The sequence below is a fragment of the Bombina bombina genome, chromosome 6 (assembly GCF_027579735.1).
Source record: "Bombina bombina isolate aBomBom1 chromosome 6, aBomBom1.pri, whole genome shotgun sequence".
Classification (NCBI taxonomy): domain Eukaryota; kingdom Metazoa; phylum Chordata; class Amphibia; order Anura; family Bombinatoridae; genus Bombina; species Bombina bombina.
The window spans coordinates 974,398,611-974,425,961 of NC_069504.1; positions in this window are offsets into that span (position 1 = coordinate 974,398,611).

Genomic DNA, 27,351 nt, shown 5'->3' on the forward strand with positions numbered 1-27,351 from the left:
TGTGTAAAACAGGAATCTCTGACTGTGGGGTATCAGGGAGAGGTGGCCCCTTCATAGTCCTCCTTTTGTGGGGCTAATGTGGGATTTGGGTACAATTGAACAGGTTGGGATCATTGGCTGTGGGTAATGATGGAGATTGTGGGACCCAGGAGTCTTTGGGACGGTTAATTCTGGGCTATGGGGTTTGCCTGTAACCACTACCCCCACATTTCTCTTCCCCTCTCCTTTCATCTCTTCTCTTCCTCTCCCTTCCTTTTTTTCCTCCTCCCTCTCCTTTCTCCACCATCCTCTTCTTTTTATTATTATTTTCTCCCTCTTATTCCCCGTCCTTCCCTTTTTTGCTTATTCTTTCTTCCTTTCTTTTTTTCTCCCTCCCACTTCCTCCTTCCTCTTTCCCTTTCCTCTTTCCCTTGCTCTCTCATTCCCCCTTCATCTCCGTCCCTCTTCCCCCTCTTTTCCCCTCCCCTCTTCCCCCCTCTTTTCCACCTTTCCTCTTTTCCCCCTCCCTCCCTTTTCGTTCGTCCCTTTTTCCCTTCCCCCTCTCTCCTTTTCTCTCCTTCCTCTCCTCTCCTTTCCCCTCCCACTCCTCCTTTTCATTCCTCCTCCCCGCCAGGCCTCGTTAATAGGGGAAAGGGTCAGTGTTGTGCTGAACTTCAAAAAAGAAAAAAAATATATAAGTAAATAAATTAATAAATATATAATAATTTTAATTTAACATAATTTGGCAGAGAGGAGTATAAAATTAATACATTCTGTTTGCGGGATATATGGATTTTATACTTGGCTTAGATTCCCGTCAGGGGTCATGGGGTTTGTCCTGGGGCTTGGGGTCATCTCTTAGGTCCCTGTGTGGGGGGAGGGGCCCTGGAGGTGGGGTTAGCTGGGGGGGTTCCCAAGTAGGTAGCGGGGGTTTGGCTCTCAGGATTTTCACAGTGGCTGGTTGTGAGGTGTTTATGATGGCATTTTTCCTTTTGATAGTAGAACAAATGGCTGCTGCGGGAGCATGACGCAGATTCATTATCCTGGAGGGCGTCTTCAGCAATTTTGATGATGAGGAGGTGGGGGAAGGCACATCTACCGGACCTGTTCCGGCTGGCCAGGTGGATGAGCTTGATGCTTTGGCGCAGCATAGGGGCCTCGGTCAATGGGCATGGCTTCCAGGACTATAGTGGGCCAGGTCACGCTCGCCGCTTCCCAGGAGACGGGAGGTTGGAGCATGTGTATCACCTTCCTGGGCTTGCTTGGATAGGTCGCCTCGTGGCAGGAGCAGGGAACGGAGGTGGCAGGCAGACAATAGGAGGTGTTCGCCTTCATTTAGGAGGAGATCCAGGGAGAGTGTGGATCGCAGGTTGGTGGCCAGACCGGCTGAGACTATTTCAGGAGATAGTGCTCGTCACACAGCGGTACCAGTGGCAGCACCTGACAGAACAGGTGAGGTTCTTGTTGGGGGGGTGCCTGTGGTGACGGGTGGGGGACTGGGGAGCCAGAGTGTGCTGTTGCAAGACTTGAAAGAGTTGATTGCCAGTTTTGAGAGGTTTTCAGATCTTGCTGGGACAGGGTTGTAGGGTACAGAGGGTGTCTAGGGACAGAAAGTCAGTGACTGTGTCACAGCCAGTGGTTAGTCAGGATGGGGTGAGTACAGCATCATAGGAGGGTCAGGCATGATAGTAGGTTTGGTGGGTGTTCCTGCAGTGGTGTCAGTACACCAACTACATCGGTCAGTGCAGGAGGTTTAAGGTGACTCCCTTGCCTATGCTCCATTGGCCTGCTGGGTTTACACCTGGAAGCGTAGGTAAAGGATAAAATATGGAAAAGGGAATTTCTTGAAATCCTTTCCTTATTGCCGGTGGACCAGTTTGTAGAGATCAATGAGGATTCCAAGGGTGAGTCAGGGAAAAAAGAGGAGGAGAGAAAAAAATCAGTATCAGAAATTGCCGAAGACTCTTAGTAATTGGTCTCGAGCCTTTTGCATATTAGCTAATGTTATTACAGAGAAATATTCAGAACAGAGATCTTTCTTATTTTGTTATTATGATGAGATATCCTCAGCGTACTGAACTTACGGGGGGCTAGCGTGATGGTGCTACTATGAATAGTTCTGGCAGTGCTTGGAATTGCGCCCTGATATGCGATGGGATGACAGAGATATGGGCATATGGCTCAAGATCATGTCTTCTTTGCGGTCAGGGCATACCTTTCGAGTTGGGAATGTCACCACCAGTGGTGGCTTTGGTGCCAGCACCGCTGTATCTGCCCGAAAAGGGTTGTGCTTTCAATTTAATGAGAGTCAATGCCATTTTGGTGTCTCCTGTAAATATAAGCATGAATGCTCCGGTTTCGGGGGACTGCATTCATATGCAAAATGCTTCAAAAGGGGACGGTCAGGGGGCAGAATGGGAAAGGTGGCTGTATCGGGCCAAGACATCAGTGAAAGTAGAAAAGATGGTCCCTTGGCTAAGACAATACGTTAAGGTGAGGAGAAAAGCGGACGATGCAGAATTGTTGCTTATGCGGTTTAGTTCGGGTTTTCATTTGTTGTGTGCAAAGGGACAAAGATATTGGGGAATTTGAAGTCTGCTCGGGTACATCCGGGGGTGGTACATGAAAAATTGTAAAAGGAAGTGGCGTTAGGCCGCATGGTGGGTCTTTTTTAAGGCATTGCCTATTGCTAACTTAAGGGTCTCCCTTTTGGGTGTGGTCCCAAAAAAGGCTCCGGGGTCAATTCCGGATGATTCACCATCTGTCATATCCAAAGGGAGCTTCAGTAAATGATGGTATTGACTCGGAATTGTCTGCAGTTATTTACACCCCATTTGATAAAGCGGTGCGTTTGGTGCGATCTGCTGGGTCAGGGGCACTCATAGCTAAGGTGGATGTGGAGGCTGCCTTTCAGCTGCTACCAGTTCATCCAACATGTCACCACTTACTGGGTTGTTTCTTTGAAGGGGTGTTCTTCAAGGACCTCTGCATCCCGATGGGATGCTCGATATCGTGCTCCTACTTCTAAAAGTTTAGTTGCTTCTTGGAGTGGGTGGTAAAATGGTATCTGGTCAGAAATCGTTAGTCCATTACTTGGATGATTTTTTGTTTGTTGGTCCTCCTCAGTCTAATGTGTGCGCAACCTTAGTTAACTCATTCATGCAGGTCGCTTGGGTTTTTGGGATACCCATTGCTAAGGATAAGTCTGAAGGTTCCGTGTCGGTTTTGAGTTTATTCTATATACAGAAAGACTCTGTCGCTATGGAGTGTAGTTTGCTGGTTAAGAAAGTGAAAGTTCTGTTGGTGGCTTTAAAGTCAGTGGAGCGACAGCAGAAACTGACGTTGCGTGAGATGCAGTCAATTTTGGGGAAACTCAAATTTGCTTGCTGGATTATTCCTGTGGGGAGCATTTTTTGCTGGAGGTTGTCTTTGGCAACAGCTGGAGTTACAGAGCCCTTTCACCACATTCGGGTGACTGTTTGCATAATGTGTTTACATTGAAGGACAAGCCATTTTCTTTGAGAATTATGCCAGATAAAGACATTGCAAGACATGTAAGATATTCTGGTGCTAAAATGGCACCAGCAGCCTAATACCATCAAGGAGTTAATTACCTGCATTATTTTCACAAGACCCATTTACCGACTGTATCACAATCTTGTAGCCACTACTGTACATAAACTGCTCATTGCAACCTTTTTATTTTAATTAAAATTTCTTTTAAGGATGTTACTAAAATTTGCTGCCTTTGAAAATATTAGTAGATGAAGGGTAATATACTTTTCTAAGCCCCTCCATTAAAGTATTTTTATTTCTTTGATGTTTCTTCAAGATTTACAAAACATTTTGAATACTGTTCCTAAAGGTGGTGGAAGTTCATAAAACCGTGGTTGGGTTAATTTATTTCGAGTATTTTCTTCATCATTATAAGGTTTCAGCTTAGATACAATGATTATTCTATCTAACTTGTGCTTATTACTGCCTCTTTGTACAGAATCTCCCATAGCATTTTTATTATTGTTATTTTTCAAAGGCTTTCTTCTTTTGAACAACCATTGTACCAATTACTTTTGTTCGCATGAGCTGACCTTTGGATATCATCATAACAAAACTTCATAACATTCAATGTATGGCAAGGACCTGCCATTTTGAATAGAAGTGAAATGTTAGACTTTTTTTTTCCTCTGATCTTTTTACCATATGATAAACATATTGCTTTTAAGTTACTTATTTTACATAATTTCTCTCCAAATCCATTTTCTTTTGAAGAAGGGCTCCACAGCACTTTGATTTAAAATTAAAAAATATAGCAATATTAGTGTCACTTTAAAAAACTGACACTCTTAAATAGAAATTGAATGTAAAATGCTAGAAATGGAGAATATCTAAAATGAAAATGATTAGTAGTCAGCGCCAGGAGAGCAAAGCACACAAACTCACTATAAAAAACGGCCACCTAGCAGGGTCGTACAGATGAATAAATAAATAAATAGTGGTGACATAGGAGCGCCACCCAAAGGGGGCTTAAGTGTGCTGGTGGAAAAGCTGGGCCCAAAGAGATTATCAATATGGGTGTGTAATGACCAAAAAACAACACATAGTACTGTATTACTAAAGAGAGTAGAAATAATACTGTATTAATAACACATAATACTGTATTAATAACACATAATACTGTATTAATAACACATAATACTGTATTAATAACACATAATACTGTATTAATAAGGAGCGTAGAAATAGGGTGAAAAATACAGACAATAAAGATTATATAAAAACATATGTTATATATAAAACAGTTTTATTCCAAGGAATTTATGGAACAAGATTGCTAGAACTATGTAGGAATCTAGCAGAGTTAGTCACAATCTAAAGTAAAATATTTAAAAAGCAACAGTGAAAAACATATGTTAAACATATGACAAAATAAGGATATATTAAAAAAAAACAGTAAGAAAAATGAATGATATTAATGAATCTTAGCTCAGATAAAGGGACGTCCCATATATAAAGCAACAAGCTAGTCCCAAAGTCTATACAGTCACAAAGAGAAAAAAATCCAGTCGAGGTCCAGTGTGGAAGGATCCAGAGAAGAGAGAGGAAAGTACTATTATCCAGGGGAGGAAAATCTTTTATCCAAATCTTCTGGTTCAGTGTCAGAACATCTAAAAGGTACCTGTGAAAGAAAAAACAAACAGATGCACAAAAACAGAAAAAAGCTAGCTAAACTAAAAGGAAAAGTGCTCACCATATACAAATGGGAACTTGGGCTGGCATGTCACAGGAGGGCAACGCGTTTCGGCCGACTGAGAGGCCTTTATCAAGACTGATAGTCTTGATAAAGGCCTCTCAGTCAGTCAAAACGGTCTTGATAAAGGCCTCTCAGTCAGCTGAAACGCATTGACCTCCTGTGACATACCAACCTGAGTTCCTATTTGTATATGATGAGCACTTTTTTTTTAGTTTAGCTAGCTTTTTTCTATTTTTGTGCATCTTTGTTTTTTCTTTCACAGGTACTTTTTAGATGTTCTTACTCTGAACCAGAAGATTTGGATAAAAGATTTTCCTCCCCTGGATAATAGTACTTTCCTTTTTGTTCTCTGGATCCTTCCACACTGGAACTCCACTGGATTTTTCACTCTTTGTGACTGTATAGACTTTGGGACTAGCTTGTTGCTTTATATATGGGACGTCCCTTTATCTGAGCTCAGATTCATTAATATCATTAATTTTTCTTACTGTTTTTTTTTTTATATATCCTTATTTTGTCATATGTTTGACATATGTTTTTCACTGTTGCTTTTTAAATATTTTACTTTAGATTGTGACTAACTCTGCTAGATTGCTACATAGTTTTAGCAATCTTGTTCCATATATTCCTTGGAATAAAACCGTTTTATATATAACATATGTTTTTATATAATCTTTATTGTCTGTATTTTTCATCCTATTTCTACGCTCCTTATTAATACAGTATTATGTGTTATTAATACAGTATTATTTCTACGCTCTTTAGTAATACAGTACTATGTGTTGTGTTTTGGTCATTACACACCCATATTGATAATCTCTTTGGGCCCAGCTTTTCCACCAGCACACTTAAGCCCCCTTTGGGTGGCGCTCCTATGTCCCCACTATTTATTTATAAAATGCTAGAAATGCCATCTGTATCAGGTTGATTAGCATTAGTTTTCCCCCTTCGCACAACTACTCTTTCACCCAACACAAAAATACATTTAGGAATTGTTTCTTGCAAACTTCACACTGCTAACAAGATGCATTGTATTATATTGATAATGCCCATAATTGTCCATATAGTTTTATAGTGTGGTAAAATAATTATTTAACTGAATTAGGAAATGCATTGTAAAAATAAGCTTTAACACTGTAAACAGAGAAAAATGTGTTCTTTTCAAAACTAGCTCGCTTTAATTATTTCAGATATATCTATATTATATTATATCAATACACATAGGGCTCTTTTTTGTGGGGTTATTTACTGGTCGTGAGTACCACCACCTCTGCTGTCTCATAACATGTAATATTTGTAATTTCAAGTAAACACTCTACTTTTCACAAAATAAATAACGTTGTCCCTTTGCTTTTCTCAAAGTTACTGAACACAATATATCAGTGGTGTGGAATGGCACTGTATACATATATATATATATATATATATATATATATATATATATATATATATATATATAAAAGAGTCCAGACAATGTGCACTCCAGATAATGTACAAACAACTGCCTTGGGTGCTGATCTACGTATATATATATATATATATATATATATATATATATATATATATACAACAAACACACACACTATATGGCCAATAGTTTGTGGACACCCATACTAATTATTAGGTTCAGTTGTTTCCGCCACACCCATTGCTAACAAGTGCATACAATCATGAAATCTCTATGTTAAAGGCTTTTACCAGCTTTTTTTTCTAACACCCACAATCTCATATCTTTGAGCACTTAACCCAATTAGTGCAAAAATCTAAATTCTAGCAGAGTTATCGCTCTAGTCGAGGAGCAAACTACCAGTCCACTTGTGATCGAGCCCAATATGTGATAGAAATACTCAACTTCATTTTCAAGTGGAGTATCCAAGTACTATAAAGCCATGCAAATTGTATTACCAAAATTAAAGTTTTATATGCGCTTAAAATATTTTTATGCAGCTAATTTTCAGTGCAATGTTGATCTATACTAGGCACATATAAAATTACTTTAACAATTTTCTGTGTGAATAGCTGTCTGTTTTGACCAAATAGTATCTGATAAATAGATAGATAGATAGATAGATAGATAGACAGACAGATAGATAGACAAATAGAGGATAGATAGATATATAGACAGATTATAGATAGATAGATGATATATAGATAGATAGATAGATAGATAGATAGATAGATAGATAAAGATATATAAATAGATAGATTATAGCTAGATAGATAATGATATATAAATAGACAGATTATAGCTAGATAGATATATAGCTAGATAGATATATAGCTAGATAGATAGATAGACCACAGACAGATAGATAGATAGATAGATAGACCACAGACAGATAGATAGATAGATAGATAGATAGATAGACCACAGACAGACAGGCAGATAGATAGATAGATAGATAGATAAAGATATATAAATAGATAGATTATAGCTAGATAGATATATAGATAGATATATAGATAGATAGATAGATAGATAGATAGATAGACCACAGACAGATAGATAGATAGATAGATAGATAGATAGACCACAGACAGACAGATAGATAGATAGATAGATAGATAGATAGATAGATAGATAGATAGACCACAGACAGGCAGATAGATAGATAGATAGATAGATAATCCTGTATCTTCTGTGAAATGACATTCAGTTTTCACGAATGAGATTGGTCCTAGTTTTGCGGTTTGTAAGTTCCAGGTCTTGATGTTTGCAATTCTATTGTATTCCAGAATAATACAAAAACAAAATCAATGTTAGTGCTAATGTCATGTGCCTTTGTAAACTTGCTATATAAATGAACTAGCAACATCAAAATGAAAAGTGTACTACTGTACCTTTTTTATTATGCATGGCAGAAAGTGACACATGAACAAGACAATAATGTGAGACACTATTTATCAGTTCTTTGATGTTGTTATATCCTTTAATCCTGGACTCTTATTTAGCCCCGAAGCCTTAATTTTTTATTTTTTTTTTAAAAGAAACTCTTTTATTAATAAAATTATACTGGACTATGCAATATGATTACATTTTTATTATAATAACTAAACTTCAATTAGTGTTTTAGTGAGTTGGAATATCATTCATTCCATTGAAAATGACTGCTATTATTATTCAATATCAACACAGAATGTTTGATGTCAATTTGTTTGATCAATTTACTATGCTTACTATTTTTCAAAGTTTAAAATACAAAAATAGAAGATAGACATGTTCCCCTTGAAACAGTATATTAATTACTTTTTATATATTTAATATCTATTTGTATCTTTGTTGGCCAAAGTAATCAACTTTTTCATAACAGCATAACATTTAAAACAGTTAACTATAAGTGTACTGTGCAGTTGGTTCCCCTTAAAGGGATACTAAACCCATATTTTTTTATTTCATGATTCACATAGAGCATGCAATTTTAAGCAACTTTCTAATTTACTCCTATTATACATTTTTCTTTGTTTTCATGCTATCTTTATTTTAAAAAACAGCTGAGGAGTAGCAAACCAATCAGCAAGTGCGACCCAGGTGCTGAACCAAAAATGGGCCAGTTCCTAACCTTATATTCCTGGGGGGTTTTTTTTCAAATAAAGAGAGCAAGAGAACGAAGAAAATTTGATAAACAGTATATTAGAAAGTTGTTTAAAAGTACATGCTCTATCTGAATCATGAAATAAATAATTTGGGTTTAGTATCCCTTTAATGTGTTTCCAATAACTTTTATTTTAGCATTAGAGTATAAAATGTATGAGATATCACATATTTATGTTTATATCTTATCCCTCTCTATACATACAAATGCTTCCTTATCTCGGTCTTTATACCAAAGCCTAATACTGAGAAAGAACAATTGAAAATAATATTTTATTACTAATCTTTCCTACCCCCATGGGGAGTGTAATTTCTTCTGCTGAATATGTTTACAAAGCTTTTCTATAGTGAAATGTTCAATATAGGTGGGGATACCACATGCTAAAACAGCTGTTTCAAATTTCAAAATAAAGGTTAATGGGGATATCTGTAAACAATTGAAGCTAGTAGAATAGATAACTGAGAATAAATTAAAAGGGAGACATGTTTACTGTATACTGTCTCTGGAAGAAAAACAAAGATTAGGTCAACAAATCATTGAAACTTCGTCAAATGTAGGTGCAATGATTTCACAGTTGTTTTACTGATCAGCAAATATACGCCTAGATTACGAGTCTTGCGTTAGGGTTAAAAAGCAGCGTTGAGAGGTCCCAACGCTGCTTTTTAACGCCCGCTGGTATTACGAGTCTGGCAGGTACAGGTGTACCGCTCACTTTTTTTCCGCGACTCGAGCATACCGCAAATCCACTTACGTCAATTGCGTATCCTATCATTTTAATGGGATTTGCCTAACACCGGTATTACGAGTCTTGGAAAAAGTGAGTGATACACCCTCTCCTGTCAAGACTCCTACCGCATTTAAAAGTCAGTACTTAAGAGTTTTATGGGCTACGCCGTAACATAAAACTCTTAACTAAAGTGCTAAAAAGTACACTAACACCCATAAACTACCTATTAACCCCTTAACCGAGCCCCCCCCCCCACATCGCAAACACTTAAATACATTTTTTAACCCCTAATCTGCCGACCGGACATCGCCGCCACTTCAATAAATATATTAACCCCTAAACCACCGCACTCCCGCCTCGCAAACATTAGTTACATTTTATTAACCCCTAATCTGCCGTCCCTAACATCACCGACAGCTACCTACATTTATTAACCCCTAATCTGCCGCCCCCAACGTCGCTGCCACTATACTAAAGTTATTAACCCCTAAGTCTAACCCTAACCCTAACACCCCCTAACTTAAATATAATTTAAATAAATCGAAATAAAATTACTACAATTAAATAAATTATTCCTATTTAAAACTAAATACTTACCTATAAAATAAATCCTAAAATAGCAACAATATAACTAATAGTTACATTGTATCTATCTTAGGGTTTATTTTTATTTTACAGGCAACTTTGTATTTATTTTAACTAGGTACAATAGTTATTAAATAGTTATTAACTATTTAATAACTTCCTAGTTAAAATAAATACAAATATACCTGTAAAATAAATCCTAACCTAAGTTACAATTACACCTAACACTACACTATAATTAAATTAATTACCTAAACTAACTACAATTGATTACAATTAAATTAAATAAACAAAAGTATGAAAAAAACCCACTAAATTACAGAAAATAATAAAATAATTACAATTTTTTTAAACCTTTTTATACCTAATCTAATCCCCCTAATAAAATAAAAAAGCCTCCCAAAATAAAAAAATCCCTACCCTATACTAAATTACAAATAGACCTTAAAAGGGCCTTTTGCGGGGCATTGCCCCAAAGTAATCAGCTCTTTTACCTGTAAAAAAAAGAAAATATCCCCCCCAAAACATTACAACCCACCACCCACCCAACCCTACTCTAAAACCCACCCAATCCCCCCTTAATAAAACCTAACACTAACCCCTTGAAGATCACCCTACCTTGAGACGTCTTCACCCAACCGGGCAGAAGTGGTCCTCCAGATGGGCAGAAGTCTTCATCCATCCAGAGTGAAGCTGGTCCATCTTCAAACTATCCAACGCGGAGCATCCTCTTCCATCCGACGACTAACACTAAATGATGGTACCTTTAAGTGACGTCATCCAAGATGGCGTTCCTTCAATTCCAATTGGCTGATAGAATTCTATGAGGAATTAAGGTAGAAAAAATCCTATTGGTTGATGCAATCCTATTAGCTGATCCAATCAGCCAATAGGATTGAGCTGGCATTCTATTGGCTGATTGGAACAGTCAATAGAATGCAAGCTCAATCCTATTGGCTGATTGGATCAGTCAATAGGATTTTTTCTACCTCAATTCCGATTGGCTGATAGAATTCTATCAGCCAATCGGAATTGAAGGGACGCCATCTTGGATGACGTCACTTAAAGGTACCATCATTTAGTGTTAGTCGTCGGATGGAAGAGGATGCTCCGCGTCGGATGGCTTGAAGATGGACCCGCTCCGCTCTGGATGGATGGATGAAGATGGAAGATGCCGCCTAGATGAAGACTTCTGCCCGTCTGGAGGACCTCTTCTGCCCAGATAGGATGAAGACTTCGGACCGTCTGGAGGACCACTTCTGCCCGGTTGGGGTGTTTAGACTCGGGGTTCATGTTAGGGTGTTAGGTGTAGACGTAAAAAGTATTTTCCCATAGGAATCAATGGGGCTGCGTTAGAAGCTGAATGCTGCTTTTTTGCAGGTGTTAGACTTTTTTTCAGCAGATTCTCCCCCATTGATTCCTATGGGGAAATCGTGCACGAGCACGTTTAGCCAGCTCACCGCTAGCGTAAGCAGCGTTGGTATTGAGGTGAGATGTGGAGCTAAATTTTGCTCTCCGCTCACTTTTTTGCGGCTAACGCCGGGGTTTGTAAAAACCCATAATAACAGTGTTGTCTTAAGTGAGCGGTGAGAAAAAAATGCTCGTTAGCACCGCACACCATTACCGACAAAAACTCGTAATATAGCCGATAGTTAGGGCATTGCATCATATATGCAGACTTAACAACCTTCCTATACCCTGAGGGACTGTAACAGGTTGGGAAGCCAGGGCAAATGTCTCAGTGGCCTGCTTAACCACACCCAGAAATAGCCTCGGCCCTGCCCCATTAGTCACCCATTAACCTGTCACTCCTGCTGTGAGTCTGTCCACAAAGCAATTGTGGACCAAAAAAAACTTACTTCAATTTCCCTGACATTAATTTCTTAAGTCTTCCTTCCCTCCCACACATTGGGTTACATCAATTACCCTGCATGTCAAGGGTACTAATGTTAATATAAATACAGAATATAATAGAAAAAACAATGAGGTATGAATATTTTGGGACTGTTAGTCAATCTGTTAAGATTACTACTTACGGTGGAAATTATGTTATTAGAATTTATTCAGTGATATATCATGACTGCTTATTTAGTACAAGTATGTACATGTACGTTTGTAATTACTCAACTATAATACATTTGTCATTTTTTTATTTTCTTTTTGCCTTGTATACCACAATAAAATGATATATATAAAAAAAATCTTAAGTTTAAGTCTAATAGGCAAAAACTTTTTAAAACATGAAAACCACACACACATTCATTGAAATCCTTTAAATCTTTGAAAATGTTGTTGATTCAAATATTTTATACAAAGGAGTATAAAATATAATATAAATCAGGTATCATAAATCCATGAAGAAAACTATGTAAAAATCATGGGTGTCTGAAATAGATGCAAATTAAATTGTCTGTTAAATATTTTTAAATATATTTACATGCATATTGCAATTAAGTCAATCACAGGGGAAAGTGATACTTAACACTTTCAGGTTACAATTGCTAAGATGCTATTTTTTTTTCTAGAAAACATACACAGTTATGGAACATTAAATGGAAACTGGGACAAAGTTATGCTTAAAGGGACAGTTTACTCAAAAATGTTCTCCCCTTTAATTTGTTCCAAATGATCCACTTTACCTGCTGGAGTGTATTATATTGTTTATAAGTATTTCCATTGCCCTTATATTGGCATTTGAAATAGTTTATTTAGCCTGTGGTCCTTAAAGTTTTTGGCCCCTGAGGCCAAGCTATGTTAACACAGCCAGTAGAAGAAATTACACTCCCAGTGGGTTATAGAAGAGATAAGTAAATACAATGTTAATTTTCCATCGTTCTCTCCAAGTATTGGTGATTGGTTTATGTACAGATATTATATAAAGAAGCATGTATATGTACACAATGTGATAAAAATAATGAGATCTGATTATACCCACAAGCTCAACGCATTTTATTAGGTTGAGGCTTCAAAACACAAAATCGCTTAATTCATATACACAAATAAGCCTTAAAAAAGCAAATCTCATACATTTTATACTCTGCAGCTGTTAAAAAAAGTAATTGGAAACACATTAAGGGGAAAACTATTTTATAGTATACTGTGCCTTTAACTCCTGACAGTTTTGTGCAATGCAAGTAAAAAATAGAAGCCGATAAAATGATGCACCAGTAAAAATACTTTGTGGCTCAAACTTTGCACCGGCAACCGAAAAAAATGAAAGTTGCATTATTAAGCTGCAGTTCTCTTTTTTTCCTCTCTTTTTTTTTAAACAAAAGTTTTATTTATTTTTTGCTTTGTACAAAAGTTTTAATTATCACTGATTGTATTGACACATCAATGTATCAAGATCCTCAAAGTTTCTGCCTCTTGTATATTTTGTCCCTGACACACCAAGATAACAGTTGAGCAGTGAGAAAGAAGATATATAAGTGGCAAGGTACAGTTCATTAAGAACTGGAGAAGTCTGGCTTCTCTGTTCAGTTGGTGATAAGTTTGTTATTCGGAAATCAGCAGAACATTATACTATAATGATGTGACAGAGGGAAGTGAGTAATTGCTTACAGATTATGTTTAACATACAGAAGTCTCTAACACGTTGGCTATATAGAGATTATTAGTCCCTAAAGTGCTTTAGAGACTGGATGCATTTGATAAACAAGGCGCTTGTAAAACATACGCAGATCAGAGGCTGGAATAAGAGCACTTGCCAAATGACTACATTTATTAAAGCCTTATGCATCTGCAGGGCCAAGATGCAAAACATGTTTGACAAAAAAAGGTAAATGTTGGAAAGAAGCCCTGGTCTTTTCCCCCCAAAGATTTCATTATTTTTTGCTTCCGAAATGTTAACACAATCAAACAGATAAATAAAAATGCAAGACACATGTGTATCGTTTAATTGCTTTAAGGGTTCTCAGAGATATTAACAAAGATAAAAGATACAAAAGGAAAGTATGACAGCTGATTGAGGGCTAGATTATGAGTGGAGCGCTATTTATCGCTTCCAAATTTACTGTGCTCAATTTTGGCTTTTTGTAAGGATTGGGTACCACCTGTATTATCAGTTGAAAGTAAAAAGTTTTCTCTTGTACACTAACCTGACGCGTGGTCTGGTGATGCTTTCTGAAATCCTGGGATCATTTTCACAGTGGAATCGCAGTGAAGGAACTTAGACAAAAAGACGTTACAGAAGCTACAGGAAAAGGGAGACTGGTCTTGCAAAAAAGGAATACAGGAAGCAGATTAAACAAGGATTTGCAACATTATCTGAATCAAAGATTTCAGAAAGCATCACCAGACCACGAGTTACAACAAATTATACGAGATAATCTTTACCACCATGCAGTGCCTTTACGCTGTGTTGAAGAAGCATAAATGCCCTACTGAGAGCTAGCTCAACGCATTAGGTACATCTGCCGATGAGAAAGTGCATACCAAGACTGTATACTCCAAGAGGTGACGGGCATATCCACACACGCATCCTGTGAGATAATCATTGGAAGTAAGAAAAGGGAAAAAAGATCTCTACATACTCCAAGAGGTGGTTGAAAGTCTAGAAGCATACCTGGGCATTCCGGACCAACCAATCACAAGGAACTGAATATCCCTTCCAGTGCGGCAACTTACCTCATATGATTGAGGTAAATTCTGGTAAGGGAAATCACTGCATTTAAAGATCACTATATGGATCTTCTTTGATATTTCATATATATTTAAGAAACTTTGATCACTAACATTCAGACTCTATTGATATTGTACTAACAATACATATCAACCTCACACTACTCTGTTTATATAAGGATTTGTGAGCGCTGTTATTCCCTTGTATAATCATATATATATATTTATATATATATAGGAATAGCTATTTAAAAATACTTAGAACATATTCCCCTATGTGAAGAACATTGGGATGGGAACTATTTACAGAACATACACAGTTAAACACACTCAGCCAGATTACGAGTTTTGAGCGCTATAGGGAAATTAACGACCGCAGCATTTTCAGCGGCATTTCACTCCCTATAGCGCTGGCATTACGAGTTTAAAAAAAGCGGGCGATATGGCAGCGCTGAGCTCCATACTGCACACAAATACCAGTGCTGCTTTGAGCTGCTGTTACGTGCTCGTTAATGATTTCCCCATAGACAACAATGGGGAGAGCCAGCTAAAAAAAAGCCTAACACCTGCAATCACGGAGCGTAAAGCTCCGTAACGCTGCCCCATTGATGTCAATGGGGAAAACATTTTTTATGTTTAAAACTAACATCCTAACATAAACCCCAAGTCTAAACACCCCTAATCTGTAGCCCCCAACATCGCCGACACCTATATACACTTATTAACCCCTAATCTGCTGTCCCCAATGTCGCCGCCACCTACATAAATTTATTAAACCCTAATGTGCCGCCCCCAACGTCGCCTCCACCTACCTACACTTATTAACCCCTAATCTGCCGCCCCCAACATCGCCGCAACCTATATTACTGTTATTAACCCCTAATCTGCTGCCCCCAAAATCGACGCCACCTAACTACACTTATTAATCCCTAATCTGCTATCACCAATGTCGCCGCCACTATACTAAAGTTATTAACCCCTAAACCTAACCCTAAGTCTAACCTTAACCCTAACACCCACTAACTTCAACATAATTAAAATAATTTAAAGTAAAAATTACAATTAATACCTAAATAATTCCTGTAAAATAAAACCTAAGCTAGCTACAATATAACTAATAGTTATATTGTAGCTAGCTTATGTTTTATTTTTATTTCACAGGTAAGTTTGTATTTATTTTAACTAGATAAATTAGTTATTAAATAGTTATTAACTATTTACTAACTAAGTAGTTAAAATAAATACAAATTGGGGGCGGAGCCAGCATCTGAAGAAACTAGACGTGTGTGTGAGGAGCTCCTGAATTTTTTATGATATAAATGGTGTTTAAGTACATTTAAAATAAATCTTTATTAAAGAAAAGCTATACACATGTAGCTCAGTTCTGTTTGGAGTAAGTTTATGGAGAGATGACATAACTGGACTTCATGAACCGTTGGTGAGATAATCTACATCGCATAGTGGCCATCTCTTTAATGGGGCCTTGAGGCGCATCCTTATCCCATATCTCGAGTTTTAAGCTGCACTGTGCCTGTTAAATCTGCCCTGGGTATGGAGAATCCGGCTGAAATCCTCCGGCTGTTAACCGACCACTTTGAAAGAAATTTCCTGAATAGGATCGAAAAGATACTAGTCGCACCGCAACGGATCGCTACTGCAGCATGCGACGCAATGTCTCCCACGAGGGAGTCAGTCACGGAAGAAGAAGTAGAGAAAGCCATACATCAGTATGATCTGCTGCTCCCTTCTTTACAACCACCACAACCCGCATGTGACCCTGAGCCAAGGGAAGTAGCTGGCATGAGGCGAGCGTCACAGAGGATCGCATCTAAGACCCCTACAGTAGTCACGCAGCATGGGAGATCGAGCTTGCTTGGCGGCAGAGGTGAGACAGAGTCTCTATGGCATGTGAAGCAGGGACACAGTAGCGGAGTGGCAGCGCTTATGAGAGCCGACAACTTAGATCACGCAGCTGATCCCTTGAATCCGACATCTGCGCTAGACTTGCTATTTGATAAGTATGTTCGGCTGTCTCCCCGCGGTGTGCCCCAGCCCCAGAGATTTGACCTGAATTACTGCTACCCTCCTGCAGATGAAAGACCCAAACAGGGTGTTGGTTAAGCCTAGAGTATGAGACTGTATGGCCACGCTGTAACCAGCTGTTTACTGTTCGAGTTTGCCTGTCAGTACTCCAGTATCATTGTACAAACTTTACAGAACGATACGCTATGAAGACTTGAACTAGTCTGATAGGGGTATTTCCAGTATGTCCCTCAGCTAGTACACAACTAATCCTGTATGTAATTTTTGAATTTTCATTCTATCCATGAATGGGTTCCCCTAGGAGTCTAAATATTCATGTATATATCTGTGGTCCCCTTAAATAGTCTTGATTCACTAAGTTATGACTCTTTGACCACTAAGAGGTTACTCATAGTTTGGGCTCTTTAGGAACAGCTCTTACCCTAATGCATTATAACAATGTGAGCAACTGTTTGGAAATGCTGTCTTAGACTTTATCTAGGTGACCATGTATGTAACTTAAAAGTAGGAGGGGGAGTTCCTCACATAGAATCTATTTTAGAGACCTTTTAAACTAATGTTTGTTGTCCTATCAATATCTTTGGGCATTATAGTAGAAATGTGAGCTAATATTAGTAAGATTTGTTATTTGGCCTCACCTCCGCCCTCCCTTCCTCCCTCCCCCCCTCCCTTCCCTCCCCCCCCCCCCCCCTTCCCTTCCCTCCCTTCCCTCCTCCCTCCCCTTTCCCTTCCCCCCTTCCTCTCCTTCCCCCCCCCTCCCCCCCCTCCCTTCCTCCTTCCCCCCTCCCTTCCTCCTTCCCCCCTCCCTTCCTTCCCTTCCCCCCCCCCCCCCCCCCCCCCTCCCTTCCCACCTTTTCTCCTCCCTTCCCCTTTCCCCTCCTTTCCCCCCCCCCTTTCCCCCCCTTCCCTTTTTCCTTTCCTCCTTCCCTTCCCCTTCCATTCCCCCTTCCCTCCCTTTACCTTCCCTTCCCTCCTTCCTTCCCTTCCCCTTCCCCGACCTCTCTTCCTCCCTCCCTCCTTCCCTTCCCCCCTTCTCCTTTCCCACTCTCCCTCCTCCCATTCTACCTTCCTTCCCCCCTCCCTTCCTTTTCCCCTTCCCCCCTCCTTTCCCCTCCTTCCCTTCCCCTCCCTCCCTCTCCTCTACTCCCTCATTTCTGTGCGGCTAGGGATGACTCCCTTTCATTCTGCACACCTTTTGGCAGAGTTTAGTAGTCTCTGCCCTACCTGTTGAGCCAGGACTAAGTTTTTATTCCCCTGCACTATTGTTGAATGGCTCACGGGGGTTCAATACTGGATCATTGATTTTACAGTGATTTCCTGTTTTCTGAAGTTTACTTAAGATAGTGGTTTGAGATTACCTATGTTCTAATGGAGGCTCAGTACTAACGTTTATTGGACTAAAATAACAACCAACAGAGGTTATATTCCATGTTTTTTATAAATGTTGTTTTATACAGAGACATCCTGATGCCTTTATTATGCTTTACTATTTCTGATGTTGTGTATACACTTTACAATCTGTATTTATCCCACATAAGTTGAATTTGCAATCTTTAACACTATCTATGTTGCCATGTCCTCAAGTGTTTTGTTTTACTTTTGGTCCCACGACTGGACCTGCTTGTCTGAGGAACTCGCAAAACCTATAAGATTTAAAAAATGAGGTGCCCTTCGTGTAATGTCATGCCAATACCATATAAGTTGTACAATGTATTCTGTAGATGAGACTGTTGCCAATGTATTATTTTAACCTCAATAAAAAAACTATTAAAAAAAAAAAAAAAAAAAAAAAAAAATACAAATTTACCTGTAAAATAAAACCTAACCTGTCTTACATTAAAATCTAACATTACACTAAAAATAAATTACATTAATCAAATACAATTAACTAAATTACAAAAAAAATAAACACTAAATTACACAAAATAAAAAAAAAATCAAATATTTAAACTAATTACTCCTAATCTAATAGCCCTATCAAAATAAATAAGCCCCCCAATAATAAAACGTAGCCTAAACTAGGCCTCTTTTACCTGGCAAATAAAAATACAAACATCCCCCCCAACAGTAAAACCCACCACCCACACAACCAACCACCCAAATAAAATTCTATCAAAAACCTAAGCTACCCATTGCCTTAAAAAGGGCATTTGGATGGGCATTGCCCTTAAAAGGGCATTCAGCACTTTTACATTGCCCAAACCCTAAACTAAAAATAAAACCCACCCAATAAACCCTTAATAAAACCTAACACTAACCCCCGAAGATCCACTTACAGTTTTGGAAGACCGGACATCCATCCTCATCCAGCTGGCGAAGTCCTCATCTACTTGGCAAGAAGTCCTAAACAAAGCCAGGAGAAGTCTTCATCCAAGCGGCGGAGAAGTCTTCATCCAAGCGGCAAGAAGTCATCATCCAGGCGGGCAGAAGTCTTCATCCAGACGGCCTCCATTTAATATGTTTCTGACGGACATGATTCACTGCAGTGAATCCTGTCCGCCAGACATTGCTTCAAGGTTATATTGGCTATAAGTGCCCCCTGTTAACTTCACTCTCCCAACCAAAGTTTTCCTTTCCAGTAACACCTTCATTTTTTACCAGAGACATCTTGCAACTCAGGACAGCCTTTTTTTTTTTTTAGAGAATTACCTACAGGTTTTTCAAAGTTCAGCAATAATGTCCAATCTGGCAAATTTCAGGTAATTGGGCCCAGAGAGTGCCTTAGATTAAGACGTCCAAGGATGTCAAGTTCTACCCCTATTCTGTAACCATTTTGTATACATTATCTTGAGTTACTAAGCAAAAGGTGTCATAAAGTACTAGTAAGGGTAGGTAAACTACAGAGCAGACTATAGCCTAGGGGCCAATTCTGCATAAATAAAAAGAGAGAAGCACTCAACCTGAGAATGAACAATAGCATAATAGCTTGTTCTATGGCTAGTTACCACTCAAGAAGCAGCCTCTTTTTGCTCAACATGTGCCTTTCACAGAGAAGAACTTTCCTGAAGCATATCAGTCTGATTCAGACTTAACAGTATAGTCCAGCCCCGAAATAACAGGCAATCCCTCTCTGAACGAGAGAAACAGCAAAACCCCAGACGTACATTTCGGACTATTGTGGGCTTCGTCAGTGAGGGGCAGCCACATCCCTCTAGGCACACTGAGCAACGGGTCCACGTCTGGCTTCCCGCATCAAACTTAGGGAAACTTCCCTAAATATCATAATTTGCATAAATAAAAGGATAGAAGCGCTCAACCTGAGAATGAACAATAGCATAATAGCTTGTTCGATGGCTAGTTACCACTCAAGAAGCAGCCTCTTTTTGCTCAACATGTGCCTTTCACAGAGAATACATTTCCTGAAGCATATCAGTCTAATCCTGACTTAACAGTACAGTCCAGCCCCGAAATACCAGGCAATACCTCTCTGAACGAGAGAAAAAGCAAAATCCCAGACTTACGTTTCAGCCTATTGTGGGCCCTCGTCAGTGAGGTGCAGCCACATCCCTCTAGGCACACTGAGCAATGGGTCCACGTCTGGGGTTTTGCTGTTTCTCTCGTTCAGAGAGTGATTGCCTGGTATTTCGGGGCTGGACTGCACTGTGAAGTCAGGGTCAGACTGATATGCTTCAGGAAAGTTCTTCTCTGTGAAAGGCACATGTTGAGCAAAAAGAGGTTGCTTCTTGGATGGTAACTAGACATAGAACAAGCTATTATGCTATTGTTCATTCCTAGGTTGAGCGCTTCTCTCTTTTTATTTATGCAAATTATGACACTTGAGGAAGTCTCCCTAAGTGTGATGCGGGAATCCAGACGCTGACCCATTGTGCAGTGTGCCTAGAGGGATATGGCTGCACCTCACTGATGGGGCCCACAATAGGCCAAAACGTATGTCTGGAGTTTTGCTGTTTCTCTCGTTCAGAGAGTGATTGCCTGGTATTTCGGGGCTGGACTGCACTGTGAAGTCAGGGCCAGACTGATATGCTTCAGGAAAGTTCTTCTCTGTGAAAGGCACATGTTGAGCAAAAAGAGGCTGCTACTTGAGTGGTAACTAGCCATAGAACAAGCTATTATGCTATTGTTCATTCCCAGATTGAGCGCTTCTCTCTTTTTATTTATGCAAATTATGACACTTGGGGAAGTCTCCCTAAGTGTGATGCGGGAATCCAGACGTGGACCCGTTGCTAAGTGTGCCTAGAGGGATTTGGCTGCACCTCACTGACGAGGCCCACAATAGGCCGAAACGTACATCTGGGGTTTTGCTGTTTCTCTCGTTCAGAGAGTGATTGCCTGGTATTTCGGGGCTGGACTGCACTGTGTAGTCAGGGTCAGACTGATAAGCTTCAGGAAAGTTCTTCTCTGTGAAAGGCACATGTTGAGCAAAAAGAGGCTGCTTCTTGGGTGGTAACTAGCCATAGAACAAGCTATTATGCTATTGTTCGTTCCCAGGTTGAGCGCTTCTCTCTTTTTATTTAGGGGCCAATTCTGGCCTGCTGCTCGTGTTTGTACAGCCCTCAACCTAAGAATGTATTTTACATTTTTCAATACATGTTAACAAAACTAGTAAAATGCAACATAGACAATATGTGGCTCTCTTATTGATTTGCGCTGATGCACACTACAATAAACATTGATATATTCCCAACTCAAAAAAAGCAACTATCAGAAAAATTAGAAACTTTAAAACGGAATCTCATCACAGCAGAATTTCTTTACAAAAATAAAAAAAATGAAAGTGAGAATGCAACCAACAGTAGTTTCTGAGTGGCGCATTATTGTCATAGATATTATTGTTATTTATATTGAATTTCAATAACAAATTGTAAAAAAAAATGTTTTTCTCTCTTATTATAGAAGTACTTAAAAGTATCTTTGGTTAAGCCTCTTATTATCTGTCCCTTTACAGAAAGTTTGCCACACCCTGATATAGAGCATTGTGTCTAATACTATTTTAAATGATTGACTGCTGTTTGTTTTTTTAGTCCAGTTTACATTACATTTTACATTTACAAGTTTACATTAACTGTCTTTTGAATGTTTGATGGTAAAAATGACACAGTTTGACCTGTCTGCAATTGTTTTGTAAGATAGTGACTTCATATTATATTTAATAACTCCGGCAATGTTTTTGTTAGCAGAATTTTCTGAGGATATTAAACGTCTTTTAGCATTTCATAAATCTTTGATCCTATTGCTTTGAGGAATACAGCCATATGCTTTTCTCATGTCACATCAAAGAATGTTAGAATGCTTCTATTACAGAAATAGAGCAAGCAAAACACTTATGTGTGCATTCTAACTTCTAAAACTTGCTTCCAACCCTAAATCCAAAGAAATACAATGTTACTATTTTATGTAAGAAGTAATGGGTAAGACATGCAACTGAGCATAACAGTATGTTCACTTTGTATATTCAAAGCCAACTGAACATTTCCTATCATATGTAATGCTTGTACTGTTTATTTCTTTTATATATTGAACTAGTCCTAAAACCCAAATACACGGGCCATTTTTAGCAGTACAGTGGTTCCACCCCTTGCTCTCTCTCTATCCCCCCTCTCTTTTGCTCTCTCTGCCCCCTCTCTTTTGCTCTCTCTTTCCCCCTCTCTTTTGCTCTCTCTTTCCCCCTCTCTTTTGCTCTTTCTTCCCCCTCTCTTCTGCTCTCTCTCCCCCCTCTCTCTCTTTTGCTCTCTCTCCCCCTCTCTTTTGCTCTCTCTCTCCTCTCTTTTGCTCTCTCTCCCCCCCTCTCTCTATTTTGCTCTCTCTCTCCCCCCTCTCTTTTCCTCCCTCTCTTTTGCGCTCTCCTCCCTTTATTTTGCTCTCTCTCCCCCTCTCTTTTGCTGTCTCTCTCCCTCCCCCTCTTTTGTTCTCCCTCTCTTTTGCTCTCTCTCCCCCTATCTTTTGCTGTCTCTCTCCCTCTCTTTTGCTCTCTTCCACTCTTTATTTTGCTCTCTCCCCCCTCTCTTTTGTTGTCTCTCTCCCCCTCTTTTTTGCTCTCTCTATCCCCCTTTTGCTTTCTCTCTCCCCCCTTTCTTTTGCTCCCTCCCCCCTCTCTTTTGCTGTCTCTCTTCCCCTCTTTTGCTGTCTCTCTATCCAACCTCTTTTGCTCTCTCTAGCCACCCCTCTTTTGCTCTCTTTCCCCCCTCACTTTTGCTCTCTCTCTCCCCTCTCTTTTGCTCTCTCTCCCCCCTCTATTTTGCTCTCTCTATCCCCCCTTTTGCTCTCTCTATCCCCCCTCTTTTGCTCGCTTTCTCCCCTTTCTTTTGCTCTTTTTCTGCCCCCTCTTTTGCTGTCTCTATCCCCCTCTCTTCTGCTCTCTCTCTCTCCAGTCTATTATGCTCTCTCTCTCCCCAGTCTATTATGCTCTCTCTCTCTCCCCTTTCTTTTGCTCTCTTTCTCCCCTCTCTTTTGCTGTCTCTCTCCCCCTCTCTTTTGCTCTTTTTTTTATCTCCCCCTCTATTTTGCTGTCTCTCTCCCCCTCTTTTGTTCTCTCTCTCTCATCCCTCTCTTTTGACTCTCTCTCCCCCTTCTGTTTTGCTCTCTCTATCCCCCCTCTTTTGCTCTCTATCTCTCCCCTTTATTTTGCTCTCTTTCCCCCCTCTCTTTTGCTGTCTCTCTCCCCTTCTCTTTTGCTCTCTCTCTCTCCCCCCTCTCTTTTGCTGTCTCTATCCCCCTCTTTTGCTCTCTCTCTCATCCCTCTCTTTTATTCTCTCTCCTCCTCTCTTTTGCTCTCTCTATCCCCCCTCTTTTGCTCTCTATTTCTCCCCTTTATTTTGCTCTCTTTCTCCCCTCTCTTTTGCTGTCTCTCTCCCCTTCTCTTTTGCTCTTTTGCTCTCTCCCCCCTCTTTTATGCTTTCTCTATCCCCCCCTCGTTTGCTCTCTCTCTCTCTCACCTTTCTTTTGCTCTCTTTCTCCCCTCTCTTTTGCTGTCTCTCTCCCCCTCTCTTTTGCTCTTTTTTTTATCTCCCCCTTTCTTTTTGTCAGGGTGCCAGGAATCAGACTGAGACGAGAAGTGCAAAAATAATCACACCTTTATTAATAGAAAAATATAATAAAAAGTCCACAAGTCAAATAACAAGCCCGGAATCAAAACCAGAGCTGGTTGTCAGAGGAGTCGAGTCAGGGGCCAAATCAAGTAGTCAGATGAGCCGGAATCAGGAACAAGGAGAACAGCAGAGTCAGGAACAAGCCATGGATCAGGAACCAGGAGGGACGTCAGACAGCCAGGTAATACACAAGAGCTCTCACAAACAGGTCTGAGACATCAAAAGGGCAAAGCATACTGAACAGAGGCCCTTTAAAAAATAAGTGATGACATCACAATTCTGAGACTGCATCCTGTCTCACACGGATGATGAATACCAGTCTGGCCATAAAAGGAAGTGCAGGAAATGAGCAGCATCCCACAGTATGCACCAGAGTCAGCAAGAGACGTGATTAAAATGGCTGCCAGCAGCACATGGCAAACAAAGCAGGGAAAAAACCCTGACACTTTTGCTGTCTCTCTCCCTCTCTTTTGCTGTCTCTCTACCCCCCTCTTTTGCTCTCTCTCTCTCTCTCTCTCTCTCTCTCTCTCTCTCCCCTCTTTTATGCTCTCTCTCTCTCCCCCTCTCTTTTGCTCTCTCTCTCCCCTCTCTTTTGCTCTCTCTATCCCCCCTCTTTTGCTCTCTCTATCCCCCCTCTTTTGCTCTATCTCTCTCCCCTTTCTTTTGCTCTCTTTCTCCCCTCTCTTTTGCTGTATATCTCCCCCTCTCTTTTGCTCTTTTGCTCTCTCTCTTTCCCCTCTCTTTTGCTCTCTCTATCTCCCTCTTTTGCTCTATCTATCTCTCCTTTCTTTTGCTCTCTTTCTCCCCTCTCTTTTGCTGTCTATCTCCCCCTCTCTTTTGCTCTCTCTCTTCCCCCTCTCTTATGCTCTCTCTATCCCCCCTCTTTTGCTCTTTCTCTCTCCCCTTTCTTTTGCTCTCTTTCTCCCTTTTCTTTTGCTGTCTCTCTCCCCCTCTCTATTGCTCTCTCTCTACCCCCTCTCTTATGCTCTCTCTCCCCCCTCTCTTTTGCTCTCTCTCTCCCCCTCTCTTTTGCTCTCTCTATCCCCCCTTTTTTGCTCTCTCTCCCCTCTCTTATGCTCTCTCTATCCCCCCTCTTTTTGCTCTCTTTCTCCCCTCTCTTTTGCTGTCTCTCTCTCCCTCTCTGTTGCTCTCTCTCCCCCTCTATTTTGCTCTCTCTCTTCCCCCTCTCTTATACTCTCTTTCTCCCCCTCTCTTTTGCGCTCTCTTGCCCCTCTCGTTTGCTCTCTCCCCCTCTCTTCCCCCTCTCTTTTGTGCTCTCTCTCCACCTCTATTTTGCTTTCTCTCTCTCTTTCTCCCCTCCTCTCTTTTCTCCCCTCACTTTTGCGCTCTCTCTCCCCTCTTTTGCGCTTTCCCCCCTCTCTTTTACTCTCTCTCCCCTTTATTTTGCTCTCCCTCTCCCCTTTCTCCCCCCTCTCTTTTGCTGTCTCTCTTCCTCTCTTTTGCTCTCTCTGTCTCCCCTATTTTGCTCTCTCCCCCCTCTCTTATGCTCTCTCTCCCCCTCTCTTTTGCTCTCTCCCCCCACTCTTTTTCTCTCTCTATCCCCCCCTTTTGCTCTCTCTATCCCCCTCTTTTGCGCTCTTTCTCCCCTCTCATTTGCTAGCTCTCTCCCCCTCTCCTTTTCTCTTTCTCTTTTGCTCTTTTGCTGCTTTATCAGCCCATAGTTTCCGACTCGTCGGAAACATAAGTTAAGAAGCAGCGGTTGTGAGACCGCTGCTCCTTAACTTGTCCGCCACCTAAAAGGTGATCATCTGATACGATCGGGATGATTGACACCCCCTGCTAGCGGCCAAGTGGTCCTCCAGATGGGCAGAAGTCTTCATCCAGACGGCATCTTCTACCTTCATCCATCCGCCGCGGAGCGGCTCCATCTTCAAGACATCCGACGTGGAGCATCCTCTTTTTTTAGCGTTTATTTTACAGGTAAGTATTTAGTTTTAAATAGGAATAATTTAGTTAATGATAGGAATATTTATTTAGATTTTTTGAAATTATATTAAAGTTAGTGGGTGTTAGGTTTACGGTTAGACTTAGGTTTAGGGGTTAATAACTTTAATATAGTGGCAGCGACGGTGGGTTAATAAATGTAGGTAGGTGGCGGCAATGTTAGGGCCGGAAGATTAGGGGTTAATAATATTTAACTAATCTTTGAGAGGCGGGAGTGCGGCGGTTTAGGGGTTAATGTGTTTATTATAGTGGCGGCGACATAGGGGGCGGAAGATTAGGGATTAATAAGTGTAAGTAGGTGGCGGCGACATTGGGGGTGGCAGATTAGGGGTTAATAAATATAATGTAGGTGTTGGCGATGTTGGGGTCAGCAGATTAGGGGTTCATACATATAATGTAGGTGGCGGCAGTGTCCGGAGTGGCAGATTAAGGGTTACATTTTTTATTTTAGTATTTGCGATGCAGGAGGGCCTCAGTTTAGGGGTTAATAGGTAGTTTATGGGTGTTAGTGTACTTTTTAGCACTTTAGTTATGAGTTTTATGCTACGGCGTTGTACCATAAAACTCATAACTACTGACTTTTAAATGCGTTAGGACTCTTGACGGGGTAGGGTGTACCACTCACTTTTTGGCCTCCCAGGACAGACTCGTAATATCAGCGCTATGGAAGTCCCATAGAAAAAAGACTTTACGAAGTTTACATAAGTCGTTTTGCAGTAAGGCCAAAGAAGTGTGCGGTGACCCTAAACCTTCAATACTCGTAATACCAGCGGGTGTAAAAAAGCAGCGTTAGGACCTCTTAACGCTGCTTTTTTACCCTAATGCACAACTCGTAATCTAGCTGTTATTTTCTCACTATTTAAACAGCTAATAAAACTTAAAAAACATACATCTACATGTTGTTGTCAGACTAATCTTTTCTGTGAATGCATCATTCTATTGTCTATCTATCCATTTATTTAGGGTTACATTAGTGCTAATTTATCTTGTGCCTGCAAACGGGAAAATTTGCCCATTTGCGTGCATGCGTGCGTGCGTGTGTGTGATAAATAATCAGCTATTACAAGTGGCTGGTTATTGCTATCGCGAGCTTGAGGTAGCAATTAGCGCTTATAAAATTAACCAGAGATCAGGGGGCCGATTTATCAAATTGTGGGCAGACATGATTCGCTGTATCGAATCATGTCCACCCGACATCGCTAAATGCCGACATCATACGCTGTCTGCATTTATCATTGCACAAGAATTTCTGGTGAAATGCTTGTGCAATGCTGCCCCCTGCACACTCGCTACCAATCGGCCACTAGCAGGGGGTGTCAATCATCCCGATCGTATCTGATTGGAATGATTGAAGTCCACCAACTCTGTTAAGGATCAGCGGTCTTAAGACCTCTGCTTCTTAACCCCTGTTTCCGGCGATCATCCCCTGCTTGATAAATCGGCCCCCAGATATCTGGTTAAATTTAATAAATGTGCCCCAAATGCCCCTTATATAAAAGGGTGTGTATTTTATTAAAAAATAACAATTGTAGCATTTTTTAT